Raw genomic sequence first — 22,135 nt, 5'->3', positions numbered from 1 at the left:
TTTGATACTAGGTTGCAGAAATATATCATCCGAAGCAAACCAGTTGAGAGCCACCGTACTAGTGCATGCATAAATGCGCGTGTGCACACATGCATGTGTGTGTTGTTGCCAAAAGGCTCAGTTTAAAGCAGACTGGTGGATGTCAGGTGGCGGCATCACCCGTAACAGGCCGAGAGCTCAGCTGCTGTGCGCAGTTACTTCTTCTACTCGACTACACATTAAAAGAGCCTCGCAGTCAAGCCAAGCAACAGCAACCAACCTGACAGCATAACAGCAATCACACACCCCGCAGCCTGCGGAGAAAACACAGACACACGGGCACGTCGCAGCGAACACACGCGGCGTGCCAGGTCTTTAACACGCATGCAAACACACGTTAGCGCTAGAGCGGGGATGCAAACACATGCTTTCACACGCACGTGCCGTCACGTGGCGCGTGCTATCACACGGCCTTGTCTGATATTTATGAAAGGCATAAAATGCGAAGCAAAGACAGTAACGACACGTTTAGATATTGTTGCAATGTCACATGCGCTTGGCTGTCAGGACGTTACATCATCTTCGGTTCAGATTGTGTTTTCCCACCTTAGTCTCAACGTTAAAAAAAACCCATCTCAATCTGCTCTCATGGCCATCTCCATTGGTGTAGGAGATGGTACGGAGGATAGACGGAGAGATCTCAAGCCAAGCTGTGACACTACCACATATGGCCTGTTCATCAATCAGCTTAATCAAGCAGCAAGCAGAAGCAAAGACGCCTAATTGCCAACCGCACTCGTCGGCCAGATCCGTCTGCCGAAAAACAGATCCGAGCGACAGAAGACTCACAGCGCCGCTCTGATTAGCAAGCAAAAATCTGAAAACGGACGCATCAAGAGATATTGACCAATCAGCATTCAGGACCTGAACTCTGTTTTTATAATGTTAATGTTTGTGTGTCTTTTTTGGCAGGAAGCTGTTTTTATAAGCACATGAGGTTTCTTAAAAAGGATGGAGCTTCCTGTTTTCCAGATGAACCCTCTGGGGCTTTAGAGGGGAAACAACTAGACTCACAAAACATAGAAAGAGGGAAAAAGTGAGAGATTATTCCCGCACCCCAGCTTCATTTCCATGCCTCTTTCATGGGATAAACACTTGCTTGTCACAACGGCAGGATAGCTTTTGTCCGTTCCTCTTTTTTCTCGCCTTCATCTCTTTCCGTCTTGTTTTCCTTAAAGCCAATGACTGACAGCTGACATTCGGATATTTATTATTGAGGAGGAGACTTTTGATGTTATCTGCCCATGCAGAAATATAAAAAACACGGTCCAAATGTCAAAGACCGAATATTTTCTCCTGTTTTATATGAAATGACCTCTTACGATGCTTCTTTTATTGTGCGCGGGGCGGTCTGTGGCCTGCCGGCGATATGCATGCGCGGACGCAGATAGCACCGAACTCTGTTGTTTCGGAAGAGGCCGGGGAGGAAAAAAAGCTCTCCGGCCTTACAGAGCAGGGGGATTCGGGATAAGCAGGAAAATCAAATGACTCTGGCATCGCCGTGATCCGACGTGCTAAACTTGGACCGAGTTCAAGACGGAGAGAGAGATGGATGGCGCGGAGGGGAACAAAAGACCAGACCGATGGCTGTCGTCAATTTTCATATGAATGGCAGGTTTAACATATCTCTTGGAAAGGGCAGCTCTCGCAGGCTTGGGCCGCGTCCAGAGGTCCAGAGCTTTCCGGCGCACCCACGTGCTGAGGGGGACACACACGCTCTCAAAGACGAGCACACACAGTGTCCGTAATTAAACTATCGTGTTTCAAAGTCCTGACAACAGCACAGAGAGGAGAAGAACAAGACGATAATTTCATTAGGCCAACTCGTAATGAGCAGACTTTCAACATGAGAAAGGGGGAGACAATCGCACACTCTACAGCCGTCTGCCGCACAACCAAACACAAGATGTTTAAGGCAAAATTAAACCCCAATAATGCATATTATTACATTTGCAATAATAGTTGCATGTTGTTTAAGACATAACATTTCCTCCATGAAGTCGGATCCTACAGCATGCATCAAAGGGTGGGGGGGTTGGTCTTGGTGCATTTTTCTTTTTTCTTAAGGGAGTCATTACGGCAACGCTTAATTCTTATTGTACTTTATTTATTTCTCTCTTTAGTCAGCAGGAGGAATTTGCATACTTAATTGATCAATATGCTTGGTGTTCCTTATGCACATCTGCCAGACTGCTCTCTCCTGCCACACTCCCTCATTCCTCAATGTGACAGCTCTCTCACACTAACACACACACGCTCTCGCTCGCTCACCACCGTGGACATTCATTCACAGAGACTCAATGGTCCATTCCAGGTTTCAAACAATGGCACTCCATCGCTCCAGCCTGTTCAATGTACTGATCTACAGTGGACGTATCGTGTTGTGTTCCAGTTTGGAGCTGTGAAATAGTTCGGTGCGTTATATCGGTCCAGATCTCAGGCATTCGGAGGGCATTTTTGTTGGAGATGTGGCTCAGAGGATTTGTGCGTGAAGCGGATGTTCTTTATACAGTTTCATTGTGTCGGGGTGTCTATATCAGAACAAAACGCCCCATACTAACAGCTCTTATCAGACTTGTGTCAGAGACCAGGAATCATGCGCTCCCAAGCTGCTATACACAGCATCCAGGGGCTTCTCAACAATGAGGTCCAAAATATGTATATACTAGCTTTCAATGGGACAACGAACATTGATATTCAAAATGACATTTCAGACAAAGATAAGTTTCAATTTAGCTTCCAATTTCCAGTTGAATTGCCAATTGTTGTAGTTTTCGTTCAGCGAGTAGTTTTCTTTTTCTTTCTGTCACATGAAGGACTCTTTAAACTGTTGTTTGAAGGAAATTGGATCAGGGGTTTGGAGCTGTTAGCAGGTTAGAAAAGTATTCTCGTCTCTAATCGCTGCCAAAGTTTGTCATGTTGCTACTTTTTGATTGATGCCTCAGCCAACTCTGTCATTTCCTCAATTAATTTGCTTGCAGAAAGAAAGAGAGTCTCTCCACAGCAAACCCCTTATGAGACCCTAAATATAGGAACTCGTCGTTGCCGCGTGAAACTTAGACGCAGCGCTATTGTCATCGCTGCGAAGAGAAACTTTAATTTGATCAGAATTCCTCAAGAGGAGTGTTAAATTAATTTGAACAGGGTTGGAGGGAAGAAAAGGATGCATGGTGACTTTGGGAAAATAGGAACGAAATGGAATTATACGGGAAGAGATGAGTGCTGACTGCACAGTTTCTGGCGGGGTCGACGGCGCTAAACATCTCTTTCATATCCGACTCGGGCTAAATAAATGCCAATATTCACCTTGAGAGTATCATCATAAAGAAGAGGCTCTCCGGAGACTCGGGCGGAGGTGTGGAGCGTTATCCGAGCGGCCGGGAGAGAGCGATGAGCTGTGCGGAGAGAAATATGGCTCTTTTGAATGGTTTCCTCGTTCTAAGTGAGCAGTCAGTCTGTGAAAGTGTCAAGGATAAACCCAACACCACAAATAACGGAGAAATGACTTGTGAGAGACTGAGATAGACCGAGATTCACATGACTGGTTTTAATTTGAGTTTGAAAAATACAACCTGTTTCCTCCTAACACACCTAAATCATCTTTCCATCGATCCGGTCTAAATCTGACAAGTTTTCGCTTCTAAAAAGTCGTTTAAAAACCTTAAACTTGCCGGCAATGAGGAACGACAGCGGTAAATGCCTTTCACCTGACGGGTGACCTGTGCAAGAACAGGTCATTGCCTTCGCCCTATAGCGCGACAGAAAAGAGAAGAAATTAATAGCTCCATAAGATTAAATTGAACTAATGGAGTCTTTTATCTCGAGACTGTAATAAGATCTCAACAATTTAGGACACCTGCTATAAAAGTCACTGAATTATCTGAGAAACGCTAACCTTGTTCATTTCGTAGCTCTGTTCAAATTTCAACAATTTCTTTGAGAATTTAAAGAATATTTGATAACCAACTTTTATAGCAGAGCAATGAAATAAAGAGACAGACGTGAAACCGCGCATGTACCTGCATTGTCTAGCGGGCAGGTCGCTGGCACGATTTTCGATTCGCTTTTAATTGTTCGCTCCGGATGGCACGCTGAGCGAGTCTTTGTGTTGCAGGCACGGCAGCAATCTCCTCTCATTATTGTGTAAATAGGTTTTGGCAAGGCTCAGTAAATAAAACAGAGACTGACAGAGGGACGAGGGGGAATTAGCCTTCCTACCAATTAGACTAGCCTTAGGCCGTACTTTTAACTGCAGATGAATCTCACCAATCTCTGAAATGATCCTGTCATGGAGCCGCGACATGAAAACCCCACCGCGCGGTGTGGGAGAGCGGAGGAGAGGAGGACGGGAGCCGAGAGAAGAGAACGCCGAACCGAGCGAGGAGGGGAGCGTTAGGGAAGCTGTTTTAATGAGTCGGGGAGGGCTTCCAGGCGGGGGCCGCACCTCACAGCTGGGGCCTATTGATTGACAGGTCGGATCAGGTTCCTCAGCCAGTGGGGCCAGATGGAAAGAGCAGGAATCTGTTTAAAATGCAGCAGTTTTCCGCTCTCTATCCTACTTCCCAGCGAACGGAAATTCCCAAATTGTCTCACCTCCTACCTGTAAAAATTATTTTCCATAATAAATGCAAAATATGCTTCTCGTTTGCCAAGAATCTATTTTTCGTAAAGCCCGGAAGCAATTTATTTGAGGAGTTTGCGCGGGGGGAGAAAGACGCTATTATTGCCGAACAGAAGTGTCGCCTTTGCATGCCGTGAAGCTTAAAGACAAACACATGCGGGAGAACGAGGGAAGATCGGGATAAAACGAATGAAGGCTGGATCAGGGGAGGGAAATGTTCTCCTCGGCCAAACGTGTAACCCAAGTCAGGAGCGCGGGGGGATATAAAGCTTCCACAGTCATCTGGGAAGTGAATTTTAACCAGATTTTTTCTGAATTTGGAAAGCTACGGACTGAACATGAGCTTTATAATGCTTCAAATCTGAGCTCCCAACTGAGGATTCTCACGGCCGGTGAACATGCCAAAGTTTTGTGTGTGTGCATGTGTGTGTGAGAGAGAGAAATGAACAAATACTGGTGAGAGTCTCACCCTTCACTTCCTGTGCTTCTTCATGAAGACTTCCTGTTCTCAGTGTGTGTGTGGGACGGCTTGTGTTTTCTCAGTCAGAGATGTTTGTTTGCTTTAGTATTAATCTCATCCTTCCCTGGTGTGTGATTTCATGTGTGTGTGTGTGATGGGGTCACAGAACAGCACTCTGAGATCATAAAGGTCACAAGCAGTCAAGACAAAACAACTCGAAATTTGTGTCTTTATGGTAAGATACGTCCTTCTAAAAAGTACTGTGGTATTACCATAGTACCAATTTTTAACACCATGGTATTCTTTTAAGTACCTTGCAGTGCCACGAAAGTTTAATGGTGTATTAATATAATAATTAAACAATACCATTGTATCAATATACAACTGTGTAACCACCTAAACAATAACTGAACTATGGTTGGATTTCTATGACATTTCCAGTCAGTTATGATAACTAAATAGGGGTATTTTCAAATGCATTCACAATAAATATTTAAGCATAACTAGAAATGTTTATATTCACTACAGAAATGTTGATGACTTTTCCAGGCATGGAAATCACCGTTTCAAGAATGTCCAGGTTCTCTGTGTCTGCGGGAAAGCGATTTTGCTATTTGTCTGATATATTTAAAGTCAACTCGTAAACTTCTGTTAGAAAGACTTCAATTTTAAGTCTCGTTCCAGGTTCTCCTTCCCTCCATGAATCATTGTAGATTCTGACTCGGAGTTAATGCAAATTCCTGGCACAAATCAAATTGCTAAATAATGTGGCCAGGACAATAAATTTGTCCTTATAACACTTAAGGATGTGTCCCGGAGGGAGTCGTAGAGTACGGAGAGAAGGTGCTGGGTGGGGGTAGACCGCCGCACTGTTCTTTATCATGACAGATCTCTTTTGCACACTAATTTTCTTGTTAAAGAAGAGCGGACAGACTTAAATCTTTTTTTTCCTCCCTGCCGCTGGTGCTTGTCAGCTAAAGCTCACATTAAGAAACAGAGGAGTCACATTAGCCCATATTACCATCTAATCGGGTCACTTCACCCTTACTGAAGAAATATCTCACCGCGTCCCAAATCAATCACTCCTGCTGCGGGTTTCCATCTCGTGCGGCTCTTATTGCACAGAAAGACCATTTTTATATCTAAATATCTGCTTTTTTGCCTCCTATCGACGCTAAAAGCAATACGCAGAGCAAGCCGAGAGAGAAGAGAGTCGAAGGTCGACGTTGTCGTTCTGCTCTTCAATTCTTCAATAAACTAAACAAAATTAGACGTCGCGCTCGTTCCCTCAGATAACACAGCGGTTGGGATCGATCGCGGACGACATGCGAGTTTAAGACTTAATAAAGCATGTGAGAAAGATATTAGGGCTTAAAGATGAATTTGCTTCCAATTCAATTTTTCCAGTGTTAAATTTATTGCACCTGCAAATAAGTCCCTGTTGCAATGAATACGTCGGAGGCCGGAGATTCGAAAGCGAGGGGGGAGATGATAAAATCAGGCCACATTGCTGTCCGCCTCTTTGACGGATGTGCATCAAAAAGGAGGAACCAGACAGCATGGAGTTAGATAAAAAATAGAAGGAGAAAGCAAAGACTTTGGCACTTCAACTTTTCACCTTCTTAATAGACAGCTGTGAAGAGAGAGGGAAAAAATTGGCGCTCATTTTCTCTTCCGGTGGAAAGCGTAGAGGCGCTCAGCAGGAAAGCAAAGGGAGAGAGAGAAAACTACAGGCCGGGAAACGCTCGGCGGCAAGATGATGAAAGTTGTCAGGGTTCAAATTTACTCATACGCTCACTTACGACATGATTGATTTTCCTTCAGAGTTCTCAAACACACGATTGTCTTTCCTTCTACAGGCTAAGCTAATGTGCTAGCCCAACTCTCTCTCTTTCTCGCTCACTCACTCGCTCTCGCTCTCTCTCTACTGTCTTTGGCCCATGGGGTTTTGACACACAGAAGAACTGAACAGAAAGACTGAGATGAATTTGAAAGCGTAATTTTCCTTCTGTCAGTCACTCGACTAAAAGGAACAACTTAAGCAGGCGTCTGAAGGGGGTCTGCGGCGGGTCACTCTGAAATGAGAGTCGCCATTGTCCTCGTTCTGATTGGATGTGATATGACGGATGAAAATCAGATTCAGGGAGATGACAGAAACAACTTAAAGGCCAAATTTTCATTTTGAACATTTTGAATGCAGATTTATATATCCACGAAAAACGAGAAATCTGTCATTGTTTACTTGCACTTTATTCCACATTTTTGTTGTTTTCCAGTAAACAAAATCTGAAATGCACAATGTTGTAAAATATAAAAAAATAAATAAAATAACATTTTGTAATTTTGCTTCTCAAGTAAAAAATACATCTAATGGATGTTTTGATTTTTTTTACTGAAATAAAATTGATTTTGGAAATGTTGACAGAATATTTATTTTTAGGTAAACTACTCTCTTTCCAAATCATACGATTTCATAATTAGTTTTTTACACCGACTGCTTCAGGAATGGATCCAGTTATGGTTCACTGAATTATTAAGAAAAATAAAATAAATAAAAAAAGAAGCATGTTAAAAATCTTTTGGTTTCAGTCAATCATTTTGAAACATTAATGAGGCAGGCCAGAGTGCCATAAAACCAGATATAGGCAACAATAGTGAATTATAAATTGCTATTGATTTTTCTCTTCCATCGCAATAAGACGCTCAGGTAATCGCGTGTTACACATGTAAAGTGCACTTTCCTGGCAGAGGCAAATACCAGCGTTCAAATATATATGAGATGGCCTGGATTTATGACCAATCTCATTTCGCAAACAAAAACAAGGGGACAGAAAGGAAGGGGGCACACACAAGACTTTATTGAGGCTTAGTGGGAGACCCCGCCGTGCGGCGGCTTGATATGTTACCTTGTTAGCATCGCTAAGAGGAGCATAAATATTTCTTTATTATTTGCCGGGGCAGTCCTGTCACACCTAATAGACAGGCCACATGGAGTCAACACCGCATTAGCTGCTCCTGCACCCAACGATCTGTCAAGGACGCAAAGGAAGATTGCTACGTATGGATTTATCGTCCGTATTAATAAGCAAAACTTGACGGCGCGCAGGTAAAGCCGAACGCTAAATAAAGCGTAAACGCCCCTCCCGCCGAGCCGTGCTCTTACAGGAAGTATTTGGGTACAAATGGCCTCTTTTTGGTCCCAAGACAACCTCAGACATAGGCCGCAATTACTATTGGCATTTTAGAGGTAAATATTTAACACTTCACAGCTACTTTGGCCCTAAATGGCCATTAGGTACAGCTTCGGGCCGCGCGGACGGACTCTCGAAGGGACACTACTGCACAGACCTGCCCGGCTTTATTGGATTACGGTTAACACAAATCTCTACGTCGGAGTGTGCGAGACGAAGGACCCAATTTGAGGCGAGAGAGTGTGTGTGTGTTCGCAATTGAGTGACAGGGTAATGGTGGCTACAGCAGAGAGCTTGTTGTTAAGTGGTCGGCCCCTGTCGGTAAAGGGCCCTTTTGTCAGGTTAATTGATAGTTTTGGCCTGCAGTTCATTAGGCAGACACATCAACTTCAGTCACACGGACAATGCTGTGGCCCTCAACCTGATATGTTAATCTGAGAGGATCAACACACAGTCTAATTAATCTGTACCAACAGACTCTCTCCCCTCCTCTCTCTCTCCCTCCGTGCACATCAAAACCTGGACTACTAGATAGTATTGACCAAAAAAGTGTATTGTATCCAAATAAACTAGAATATTTAAAAATAGGTAGTGATGATATCCTGGTACAATAATAGCATCACATGGTATTACTGTTTTGAATAGCTATGTTATTATTATCATACATATCCAAAAAAATGTACTACTCTGGTAAAAATAAGTAATACTATAATACTTTAGGAATTACTTAGCTATGCTTTAGGTATAAAACAACACCTATGAATTATTTTAATTAAAAGGTATATAAAAAATACAAATGGTAAATTCCTTCAGCGATGCTCTCGAAGGTACTATAAAAAAACTCTACTTTAAAGTTAGACTGAAAAAAATATGTAAATATATAATTATCTGTATTTACAAACAGTGGCCACATAAGCATGTTTGTGTCCACTTGCTATTCACAAGAGACTGTTTGGGGAAAAACAAGCACTTTTACAGCCTCTTGTCTCTCTCACATCTCCAACCAAACGTGTGCCCTGCCTCTGTGAACCCACGGCCTGTGCTTCTGACCCCTGAGCATGTATATTTAATAGGCCGATGGTTAGAAAAACCAGTACATTTGATCCGAATTTCACTGTGTAGCTTTGAACACCGATCTATGAGTTAGCATACAGCTAACTCACGCTAAGAGAAGCATCTGTGGGCATCCCTCCTCATTTTGTTTCCTGCTGATGGTGGGATGGTAAAAAAAGGAACGGGAGGGGGGAAAGGAGATGAGAAGAGCAGAAAATCCCTCACAGTGGTGCACTGGGTCTTGTGGAGCTTCAAACACGCTTGTGTTCGGAGACGAGGGGCAGTTCATTTCACAGGCACGATCAGATGCCTAAAACGCTATTGACCGGCGTACGGCTGTTTGCTCAACAACTCTGTGTGTGAGCCTGACGCGCAAGAACGTGACAAAACATTGACGACGGGGAACCACGCTCGCAGACAGACACCTCTAGAGGCTTCGGCTGAACACCTGAGAAAAGAGATGAGACAAAAACCGAACCGCAGCTTCTCCGCTGATACCTCTCTGGGAATGCAGACATATCTTCTTAACCTCACAAATGATTACAGGTGTTCCCTGCCTGGCTATAAACACGCAGCATTTCCCTTTGTACCGGCATTTTCGCACAGCCATGCAGAGAATGAAAAAAGACAGCGAGGAAATCTGTTTGGAAACTGGCACGTCAAAGCCGAATAAAGGGTCTCTCTCTGTTTCTCGAACGACTGTCAAGGTACACGGCCGAGGAGAAAAAGGTGTGAAGGAAACGGCGGTACGGCTCTGTGCTGCATGTCAGGTAGATTAGGTCATTGTGGTGTGTATATAGACAGACAGCTCGGGATGAGTTGGATGTATTTATTAGAGATGCTTGCTAAAGCTTCACTACTACTATTGCTCAAATTTAGTGTTGGGGATTTGAACAGACACACAACACACCCAGCTTATTTAGAGATCAGAATATCATGAAGACTTGGGGGTGGGCTATTCTAACTCTGACGACTAAGAACCCATCTTTTAACCAATCATAACACCCTACAGTAAAGCCTGTGTTTTCATATATATATTCTATGTAAAGGACTTTGAGCTCCCTTTGTGTATGAAATGTGCCTTTAAAATAAACTTGCCTTGTCTTTCCTTGCTAAGAAAAACCCTAAAATTAGCAACCATTCAGACACAATAAAATGCCTTAGCAACCACCCAAAAGCACCCTAGAAACACCTTAAATTTAATTTATTTGTTTAGCTTTTTCCAAAGTGACTTACAAATGACAGCGTTTAGCCTTAGCGATCACCCAGAACACCCTAGTGACACCTTAGCAACCACCCATTACACCTTAAAACATCTTAGCAACCACGCATAACACCCTAGATACACATTAGTGATCACCAACAACACGCTGTAAACACCTTACATTTAAATGTATTTGTTTAGCTTTTATCCAAAGTGACTTACAAATGACAGTGTTTAGCCTTAGAAACCACCCATAATACCTTAGAAACACCTTAGCAACCATGCATAACACCCTAAATACACCTTTGTGATCACCCACGACACCCTGTAAACACCTTTCAATTAAATGTATTTGTTTAGATTTTATCCAAAGTGACTTACAAATGACAGTGTTTAGCCTTAGCAACCACCCATAACACCTTAGCAACCACCTTTAACACCCTATAAACACCTAAGCGATAACCCACAACACCCTAGAAACACCTTACATTTAAATGTATTTATTTAGCTTTTATCCAAAGTGATTACAAATTACAGTGTTTAGCCTTAGCCTTAGCAATCACCCAGAACACCCATAAACACCATAGCAACCACCCATAACACCTTGGCAACCACCCATAACACCCTAAAAAACACATTTGTGATCGCCCACAACACCCTAGAAACACCTTACATTAAAATGTAGCAGCTTAGCTTTTATCCAAATTGACTTAGAAAGGACAGTGTTTAGCATTCGCCCTAGCGATAACCCACAAGACCCTAGAAACACCTTACATTTAAATTTATTTGTTTAGCTTTTATTCAAAGTGACTTACAAATTACAGAGTTTAGCCTTAGCCATCACCCAGAACACACTAGAAACACCTTAGCAACCACCCATAACACCTTAGATACACATTGGCAACCACCTATAACACCCTAGAAACACATTCACGATCGCCCACAACACCCTAGAAACACCTAACATTAAAATGTATCAGTTTAGCTTTTATCCAAATTGACTTAGAAAGGACAGTGTTTAGCATTTGCCTTAGCAATCACTCAGAACACCCTAGAAACACCTTAGCAACCACTCATAACACCCTAGAAACACCTTAGCGATTACTCACAACACCCTAGAAACATCTTATATTTAAATGTATTTGTTTAGCTTTTATCCAAACCTACTTAGAAAGGACAGTGTTTAGCCTTCGCCCTAGCAATCACCTAGAACACCCTAGAAACACCTTAGCAACTGCTCATAACACCTAAGCAACCACCCATAACACCCTAGAAACACCTTAGCGATTACTCGCAACACCCTAGAAACAACTTACATTTACGTGTTTAGCCTTAGCAACCACCCATAAAACCTTAGAAACATCTTAGCAACCACCCTAGAAACACCCTGGTGATCATCCAGAACACCATAGCAACCACATAACAACAATCTACATAGCATCCTTGAATTCTGATTGTGACTTGCAAGTACCAGTCACATTTTCTTTAGTAAATCTATTAATTTAGTTCTGAAACGAGTGTGTGTGTGTGTGTGTGTGTATTTTGTGTGTCCAATTCAGAGGATATAAAACCTGTACACACACACCAGTGTAACTCGGACTCAAGCTCTCCTTCATTCTCCGCAATGACCTCATTGTTCTGGTAACAATTATTTCAGGAAAGCCTGTCAATATCGTTATTTTTACAAGAAATCAATACACTTCACAAAGGTAATGGGCGATTCAGTGCAGAAACGCTCTTCCTCTCTCTCTCTCTCTCTCTCTCTCTCTCTCTCTCTGTCAGGGCGTGAGTGGCCAGGCTGGACGGCCGAGAGCAGATGACAGATTCTGCTGGACGTGAAGCAGACAGTGCTGAGCGGAGAAGAGGAGAGGAAGCCGGCTGAAGGTAGGCATGGAAAACGTCAGCTCTTGCAGGCTCTAACGAGCCAAAGATGTCAGCCGCTACGAGTGTCCACTCGCCAACCAGTAACTCGCCCGAAGAGAGAGAGAGAGAGAAAGAGAGAGAGAGCATGTTGGGTAGCACATGCTGGCACACTCTAATCCTGTTTCCAAGGCATTCTCTATTTCTCTTATATATTATATTTATATATTAGTTCTGCAATGACCACAACCAGAAAATGGACACTACATTATTATTGCTCAGCCAAAAACAACAACAACAATAAATACCAAGTTACCTCACACATTTCACAAACCCACGCATGCTGTGTCAAAACCCTAGTGTATTTCTCCTCCCCCAGATGATAAATTAGCCGATCAGTCATCATTAATTTATTTTAAATATATTAATCATATTTCTCATAGGAGAACCTCACGTTCCACTCCTCGCATTCATCTTTGGTCTCCTGGCGATTTTTTTATTTCAAGAAGGTGAGAGAGAAAGCGTTCGATCTGCTGTCCTACTTCCCTAACATCGGTTTCATACGCCGTCTACCGTTATTTAACTCAGGCTTCTGAATTCGTTCAAAGCAGCACTTCCCAGATGGCCCCTGCAAGCTGTGCCAAAAATGCGTCTTGTCAACAGCCTTGAACTATGAGATCATATGGCGACAAGAGATAGGTCTTTATATCTGTTTTGTTTCGGAGTTTCGCAGTCTCCGTATGGCCGTCCAATTCATCACGGGCGAATATTACTGTCAAAGTGATAGCGAGAGGAAGTGCCTCGTACGGCTCTGATAAAAAGATGTGTCCGACATGCCGAGGCTCTCAACAGCTTCGCCGAACAGCCGGCACGGAGAATTTATGATAAAATAATTGAGCAAAGGGTCTAGACTGACTTCGCAAAGCCCTCCCACTCACGAATGTTGCAATGTTGATGGGATTGTCAAAAACATAAGATTACAGAAAAGCCATTTCGGAAAGATATTATTGCTCTGTTCAGGAGACTGAGCAGAGTTCACAACAGGGTATCAATGTTGTTTCAACTAAAATTGATATGGTAAAATAAAAAATAGACAAATTTGACCATGTCAGTGATATCCAGACTCAAGTCTCATAATCTAAATATGAGATTAGGAGCTTCAAAGTTACAAATGTCACTTTAACATCTTTGACTTAATCAATATTTAATATATCATTGTTATATTTTCACAATTTTTTTTTTAGGTATATAACAGTACCTGTGTTTTCACATACTGTTGATGTATAATGCAGTTAATTTGGTTTTGTAAAAAAAATAAACGTGAAATCCGCAAATACGTGCATGCACATTTACAATATGTGCACTGGCACCAAGTGTGTGGTGGCTTTCATTGGAAATATGTTGATTTATTTCGCTGGCATTTCCTGTGGCTGGCATACAGGGCTGAAGTCAAGTTTGATGAGGGACTAACCATATTTAAACGCCTCTTATGACTGCCACTACACGAGAGACAGTCACGTCATTAGACCTGTCACTCACAGCCGTTCTGAATGCGTGTGTATGTGTGATAGAGTCTCAGGGTTACTAATGCGGGCCACATGTATGAGTGGCGCTGATGTCTCTGGGTAATAAAACAGCTGCGCTCTCATTGGCTCTCGAAAGGAAAGTCTCCGAGGGAAAAACTAAAAAACAAACACGCTGAACCCAAAAAACACTCCAGCGTGTCAAAAAACAGCAAGCTCTTCAAAAATATTGAGAGAAGGTAAAAGAGATAGAAAATGGCATGCCCATATTGTAGATCTGCCAAACGTGATGGGCAAAAAGCAGAATTCGTCTGTGGTTTTTGGATTTGTAGTAACGTGTTCCACCACAGGCGCTCCCGGCAGATTTGTGAACTGTGTTTATGAATCATCTAACACTTTCTGTCAGACAACAGAACTAGGCGGAAACTATAAGTCTCCCTTTGCTGACAAGCAAAAAAATAGCAATATTTGAATAAAATGCTGATTTTTTTGTCTTTAACTTGTTCTCTAGTGAATGCAATGGAGAAGGGTTGAAATGTTGTTCTTTATTTCTGAAATCCCCGGAGGCAAAAACTGAAAGAATTCAGTGTGTCGCATTTTATACTGTGAGAGAATAAAAACACACTTCTGATAAAGTTTACTTCTTTCTGACTACAAATACAGGCCATCTTGTCTCATTCATTCCAGCTAAAAATAATAATAAAAATAAATTTACAAGTTTTACATATATATCGCAGTGTATATATGTTGCGTATTCTTGCAATACTTATAAGGATCAGAAGCTTTGACGATTGCTAACAAGCAGGTGAAAAAAGCAATATAAAGACAACAAAACACAACCGTCATTAACATTTATGAGTGTTGCAGGTGTCAGTCAAGATGTGATATTAGAAGAAAGTAATTTAATTTGAATGCAGAAGGTGTGCACTGAAAGAGGGGAGACTGTTGCGTGTAAGCCGGCGGTTTTTAATTTGCATGCCGGAGATTGTTTATACGGCTCTTTAATAGGGACGTCAGCTCGCTGGCAAACGTTCTTGAGCGCAACAAAGACAAATGTCACCGTATTTTCTATGAGCGATCATGTTTAATAACATGGACCATTAGCGGAGAGATCAATACGGATGTAGCGAGCCTGCTCGAGCGAAACAAATATGACGAGCTGTAACTCCTCCTTCCTCTCTCAATTTGCACGAGGAGAATTATGGGATACATTCAAAGGCTGATTTATGTATGAACGAATAGGAATAAAACCTTAATTACGGGAGGTTACACAAACGTATTTTACAGGGTAACATAGGCAGATTAATTCCCCCCTTGTACTTTTGCAGTTTAATCAGCGACGGTAAAATATACGGATGGCGGTAGCCACAAATCGCGTAAGGCCATTTGTTTGGGTTGTGAGTACCGACTTTGGTTGTTTCTCAAACTCTTGTTTCCCCCCAGCATGTGTGTGTGTGCCGGGCAGGGAGAATCTCTTAAGCTTCTCACAGGCCGCTACCCCGTCTGATTCGGTCACTAATGATAGATTGCCCTTCCCTCCCTCCTCCCTCCCCTTTCACTTTCTCTCAGCGTTGGTGAAGGACTAAACCTCGAGCCCTCTCTCCCACCCCATCACCTCTGGAGCTGCCTGTCTGCTCTCTGCTTAGACATCAGCTCTCCGTCAGCCTGTGGCCATCTCCTTTCTCTCCAGTCAAACGCTGCAGGACGGACACACGCATTCAAAAACAACAGCACTGGGGTTTTTGTCTTTTGTTATTTTTTCTACGTTTTAATAGATGCTCTTAAAGGGTTTATTGCCAATCAAATAGGAGCATGAGTGATATACAGTATTGGATTGCAAAGGCATTAACAAATTTCTGTAAATTAATGATGAACATTATAGAATACTGCAAATAAAGCTGTTAAAGAACCAGAAAATGTCATTGTTAATTATTAAAAACCTTAAAAACCTATCCCAGCCCGCATTTCAATGTTGATTCATGGTTGAAGCAACGTTAAGGACAAGGTTGAATCAACGTTGAGTTACCTTTTGATTTTGCCAATTGAATCAACGTTTAACAAACAACTTACATTATTTCAACCAAATTTCAACGTTGATTTTTAAGCATTTTATTAACCTTTTGCAACCGTTTAGAATTAACTGTTGTATCAACATTGTTTCAACGTTGAAACAAGAACTGACATTATGTCAACCAAATTTCAACGTTGATTTTTAAGCATTTTATTAACATTTTGCAACCGCTTAGAATTATCTGTTGTATCAACGTTGAAACAAGAACTGACATTGTTTCAACCATATTTCAACATTGATTTTTAAGCTTTTTATTAACCTTTTGCCAACGCTTAGAATTAACTGTCATATTAACGTTGTTTTAACGTTGAAACAAGAACTGACATTATTTCAACTAAATTTCAATGTTGATTTTTAAGCATTTGATTAACCTTTTGCAACCGCTTAGAATTAACTGTCATATTAATGTTGTTTCAACGTTGAAACAAGAATTGACATCATTTCAACCAAATTTCAACGTTGATTTTTAAGCTTTTTATTAACCTTTTTCCACCGCTTAGAATTAACTTTCATATTAACGTTGTTTCAACGTTGAAACAAGAATTAACATTATTTCAACCAAATTTCAACGTTGATTTTTAAGCATTTTATTATCCTTTTGCAACTGCTTAGAATTAATTGTTGTATCAATGTTGTTTTAATGTTGAAACAAGAATTGACATTATTTCAACCAAATTTCAACATTGATTTTTAAGCATTTTATTAACCTTTTGCAACCGCTTAAAATTAACTGTCATATTAACGTTGTTTCAACGTTGAAACAAGAATCAACATTATTTCAACCAAATTTTACGTTGATTTTTAAGCATTTAATTAACCTTTTGCAACCGCTTAGAATTAACTGTTGTATCAACGTTGTTTTAACGTTGAAACAAGAACTGACATTATTTCAACCATATTTCAACGTTGAAAGTTGCTCATATGTCTGCTGAGATTATTAGAGAAAATTCAAGCAAGTACTACTGTTTGCTATACACCCCGAAATATCAAGGGACTAACCGGCCCAGGACAATATGTCACTAGCCCCCAAAAATACGTCCATATGTTACCCACATCTACATTATTGTTTTATGCCCCGGCACACATACACACACATGCACTTACATTGTTTCTGTGTGCACTGCTTAATTCATGGTAGCGTGTGTGTCCTTTAATAGCGGAGCAGGAATTGGTTCGGTGGGGTTGATATCCGGGTGTCTATCTGCAGGGACGAATCCATGAAGCATTTCAGACCATCTCCCCTTTTCAATTTCGCTCTGTGCCTGTGAACCAACATGGTTCTAATGCCTTTCACCCTTCAGTGGCCACACAGCCACCGCTAATCAGGATTACATCCTTCAGTCAACAGTGATTTCAATAAAAGAAGAGAGAGAGAGAGAGCTAGAGCTAGAGAGAGAGAGAGAGACAGAAGGCAAGTTAAAACAACAAAAATTATCATAAATATAGGAAGAGGTTGAGCTGGACCAGTGGCTGGAGATAGCAGAAGGTGATTAAAATCTCATTCGACGGGAATCCGACTGAGGCATTGTGGTCAAATTGTAGATGAACACACACACGTGCGCACACACACACACACTTCGGTACGAGCGAGCAGAGTAAAGATGATGGAGCCGGTCCGTGAGTCGTTTCTGATTGCACATGCACACACAAATTGGCACAAAGTAGATTCATGAACAACAAATCATTGTGCGGGGAGCCTGACCTCTTCAAAATGAGACTTTGTTACAATCCGTTCAGTCAGGGCCGCCGCCACGAGGTGCCTCATACTAATTTGCTGTCTCCGAGAGGGAAGATGCGGAAAATGGCTGCCAGTCCCAATGATGAGGCGGTTTGTTTGGCCCCCAATGCGTTAACACGCTAACACGCTCACCTTTAAATGGATGTGACGTGTGACCTTTTTCGGGGTCTGGATGGTGAGGTAATAACTTCCTCGGTGAAACAAATTACCCAGCTTTGGCCTAGCATTATTATTTTCTGTATGTTTAAAGAGAGGACATTTAACAGCATGCCCGGCTGCGAGCGAGGGAATGTGTGTGCACGCCGTTCCAGTGTGTGCGGTTTAATTACCCCATCGACACATGTGTATCTGATGCAATACCTCTGCTCGCCGGTGAAACCCCTGTACAAACACGCGTCACTCGGAAAACTCGTCCACGAGATGTGTGCTCGAAAATCTGAGAATTGCTAACGTGCAGAAAAACGAATATTGACTCGTACAGGCTGGTTTTCCTCTGCGTTTCTGTGGCTAATAAACCGTTTCACCGAGGCAGCCTCTTAAATGCGTTCGGGTTAATGGCGAGACCACAAAATTTGTGCTGCGGAGTGAATTGGGGCCACAGTTGTTTTAGCTAAGCGTCATTATCAATCCCACGAGAGTCGGAAAGGTGTAAAAGCGCACGTCAATGCGTTCGTTGTCCTTCCATCAAACGAGAGGTGCCCGGCTCAGTGATGGCAGGTCGGAAGAACTGTGAGGGGCTGACTTGTTTTCTAAGCAATTAAAGAGTGAAGCTCAACGGGAGAGAGGGTGAAGTGGTGTGCCATTAAGCCTAGTTAGAGGGGTCGTAAAGCTAACCTGTTGAGGGACGTGTGTGTGTGTGTGTGTGTCGAGGAGCTGTCTGGATTGTGTCAGGTTGTCAAGGTTGGCCACTTTAACAGAGGGAAGTTAAGGCGGTGACCCACGAGGCCAGACACTTTGAGGAGATAATGTCCAACTCTTTCTTTCTTTCTCAGTCTGCCTTTCCATCTCTCTCTCTCTCTCTCTCTCTCTCTCTCTCTCTCTCTCTACCTCCCACGAGCCAATTAAATCATATACTCACGGGAAAAAGTTAACTGGGACTTTCTCTACCCGCTCTCCTCTGTTTTCTGCTTAGCAACATCTTGTCAACATATACTGTACATTCATGAGATTCTTCATCAAATGAAAATGACTTTGAACAACAAGCGGGCCTAATCTGTTTACATGGTTGCATTTGTTGGCGTGGCACTTGTTTCGAAGGTGGACTCTGTCCATCACGTTCGGCAATCTGTTCAGCAATCTAAAATATTACACAAAAGAAGATCGGATGAAACCCAAACACATAAAACTTCAGGTTTATTTGATCAATACTTGTCATTTTGGCAGCCAAACTTTTAACACGACTCTTATCTTCTTCTGTAATGTAAACGATACACAAGCTAACGGATTAACCCAAAGTGAACGAGCTAAATCTAGTGGCATCTAGGCCAGTTCTGCTTTGTTTTTACATCTAAACCTCTCACAAAAGAGCTAAAGGCTCTGCGACACTCTCGCATTTCACACGTGTGAATATCTGAAGTGCTTACGCCACCCACCCTCCCCGAAAACGATTTCCTTTCCCTTTATCCTCTCAGTCTCACTCTTTAGACGAGGAAGTCTACGCCTGAAGCTTTCTAACGCAAACCAACTGTCATTTGTCCTTCACTTCTACCCACCCGAGTGGTGATTAGTTTGGTTTAGCTGCTGGCTAAAAAGCAAACCAATACAGTAGACCAAACAAGACACCCGACGCCGGTGGGCAGAGAAACGCTCTGATTGGCTGCTCTTCATTATGTCCAGCTGGAAGGTAAATAATCAACAAACACTCAATGAGGGACAGCCTGTTACAGCCCACCACCTTAATCAACACTTAAGGAATCAAATTGGATTTGCTCTATCAGAAGCAAATAGACTCCAGATTGTTTGTGCGTGCGTGTGCAGCTGTCTGAGAGTTTCGTATACTAAACCGCACGTCTGAATGTAAAGCGCGACGGCATTTCGACCCCGTTAAGTTTGGGGGAAAAAATCACAGATTAAAGCTTTCTATCATTTTGTTAAACGCTACGATACAACATGTCTAACAATTATTCTCAGACCTACCGCAGTATTAAGTCAATATTCTTTTAAATTTACTGATAAAATACTCTTCTTCCAGAGTACAGTAAACTAAAAATTTTCTGACGTACTGTACAACCGTATGTGTGTCCCGAAGACGCACTAAATAATCCTGTAGGTCTGGCAGAAGAATGCCATCCCTTAAAACCGAAACCCTACTGAGAACCGCGGTTTCCTCTGTTATTACAAAAGTGTAAACTCCTGAATGTGGGAAATTGTGGGTAATTTCTTACAGATGCAGCCTCTCTCTGGCACTCGACATGGAGATTTAGGGAGAGAGGAGAATCAGCCAGAAATCGGACGGGGCGGAAGGATCGGTTCCCATTCACTGTGGATGAATCCCTTCATATGTGTGTGTGTGCGTGAGAGTCCGTGACTGAATGCAGGTGTGTGTTACTCATCACAGGCTTATCTGGAAAACATATTATTATACGCAAATATCCAAGACATACTGTACCTATGTAGTCATTGGGTTTGGAGTTTTGCACACACCCACCCAGAAATTGGTTTCAAATCTGACACTTTGCTGTTCTTGTTCATATAAGAATACAGCGTTCATGCTGACATCTCCAATGTCCTGCCGTTGTTTTCTACATGCAACTGTTCCTCATCTCATTCACTGAAGGGCAGAGGCACAATACTTTTTCATTCAGCATATTGAGCAGGTCTCTGGACAAGCTAGCCAGCGGTTTTATAGTTAATCAATACCAATCCATTCCAAGCCTTGATGTTAAATAGGGATCAATACAGGCAAGCTGTGACTGGATCTGATTTCAATTGGTCGGCCAAGCAGTGGGTTTTAATCTGAAGCTAAATCAGACAGGAGAACATAAGTCAGCTGAATTACAGCACTCCTTTCCCAGCACTAGGAAACGCTTGTCATATTTTATTATCACAGCCCGGGCAGGTTTATTCACCACCTACCATTTCATTTATTTGTTATTTCTTTTCATTTGTATGAGAGAAAGAGATACAAGCCGTCACTGCACAAAAAAGCCAAGAAAATCCTATTTCTGCCCCCTTTTTTGTCTCTCCTTTAATGATTGATTCGGTGCGACTGGACGGATCGATGAACTTCAGAAGTTCAGAAGCTACTCTGCTTTTCCCATCGAGAAGATCATAAAGATCACACGATTTGAGTATTAGTCCTTCTGATGCACACAGGTCTGAGATTTCGTTTTTTATGGCGGACAACAGAAAGAACAAAAACTTAGCCGGCACTTTTCTAGCGGATAGCCGTACCCACAATGCATCTCTCGTGTCCTAAGCGCTAACCCTGTAACAAGCTGTCTGAAGGGCCACTAACCTGCAGCGAGTATTGTCAGACACCACACTTTTGTTAAGCCTACTGAAATCCCACTTTCAGGAGCGAAATCCATAAAACTCATCCGACTCTAACGGATCTAATGAAACATGCTAGCGCCTATAGCGCTGATTGATCAGGTGGCGGTCAGAGCGCTGGCCCGGCTGCCCCGGTGTCTCGCTCTTCTTGTGGTCCATCTATGATGATAAATTAGCATTAGATGGAGCCTAATGAGTTTACTAAACATTTGGGATTTGCACTAATAAACTGGCAAGCTAGCAGGCTAGCAACGCGAATGAGCAATCCCCGAGCAGCCGCTTATCTGAGGGACATGACAGTTAAACCACGCGTCCAATCTGCCATCGATTCATCATCCTGGCGCCATTGTGCATTCTTCACAAGAGGATAATTATACAGCAAAACGCTTCCACTGAGAGCAAGAGACCTGGAGTGTCTTCATTTCTTTAGTAATTACTCTCGGCATAAGAAAAAATTCAGATTGAAATATACTACATATGGACGCCTGTGCAATGGTACTCACGACACGACATGAATATCTTGGTTAAAGTCTATACATTTGTTTAGTGAAGTATAACGTTTCATAGTTTGTTACTTTCCATTCGAGTTTTCCTGACAGACAAAATCTCTATAATGATACTCTAGCACGCATACAAGTTAAAACTGCTTGCGCCATCTGTCAATAATAAACTAGGGATTTATTTATCTCACGATTTTATTTATCTAGCAGTAAAACGAAAGACGCACAGTTAACGGGCCTTGTTTTGTGAGCATAAACATAATTTGAGAGTAAAACAAATATTTAGCATCTCTAATGATATTCTATCATCTATACCTGACCCGAAGCAACGACGATCAGTCAACATCGCACCCTATATTTACAACAATGTAAATGAGCAACAG

General features: G+C 42.2%; 1 protein-coding gene and 1 long non-coding RNA gene across 17 annotated transcripts in view; one reads left to right on the top strand and one right to left on the bottom strand.

Moving 5' to 3' along the window:
• LOC129421253 (uncharacterized) overlaps positions 1-15,775 on the top strand; it is a 192,463-nt gene extending 176,688 nt beyond the window's left edge. The window contains exon 5 of the long non-coding RNA XR_012369323.1: positions 12,351-15,775. This is a non-coding gene — a long non-coding RNA (uncharacterized lncRNA). The remainder of the gene's footprint in view (positions 1-12,350) is intronic.
• The window catches only part of ebf3a (EBF transcription factor 3a), a 94,617-nt gene that overhangs the window by 55,485 nt on the left and 16,997 nt on the right, over positions 1-22,135 (bottom strand). The gene's annotated exons all lie outside the window — the stretch shown is intronic.

Source organism: Misgurnus anguillicaudatus, chromosome 4, assembly GCF_027580225.2.
Source record: "Misgurnus anguillicaudatus chromosome 4, ASM2758022v2, whole genome shotgun sequence".
Lineage (NCBI taxonomy): Eukaryota > Metazoa > Chordata > Actinopteri > Cypriniformes > Cobitidae > Misgurnus > Misgurnus anguillicaudatus.
The sequence above is the reverse complement of the archived record's forward strand: the minus strand, read 5'-3'. Positions and strand labels throughout refer to the sequence as shown.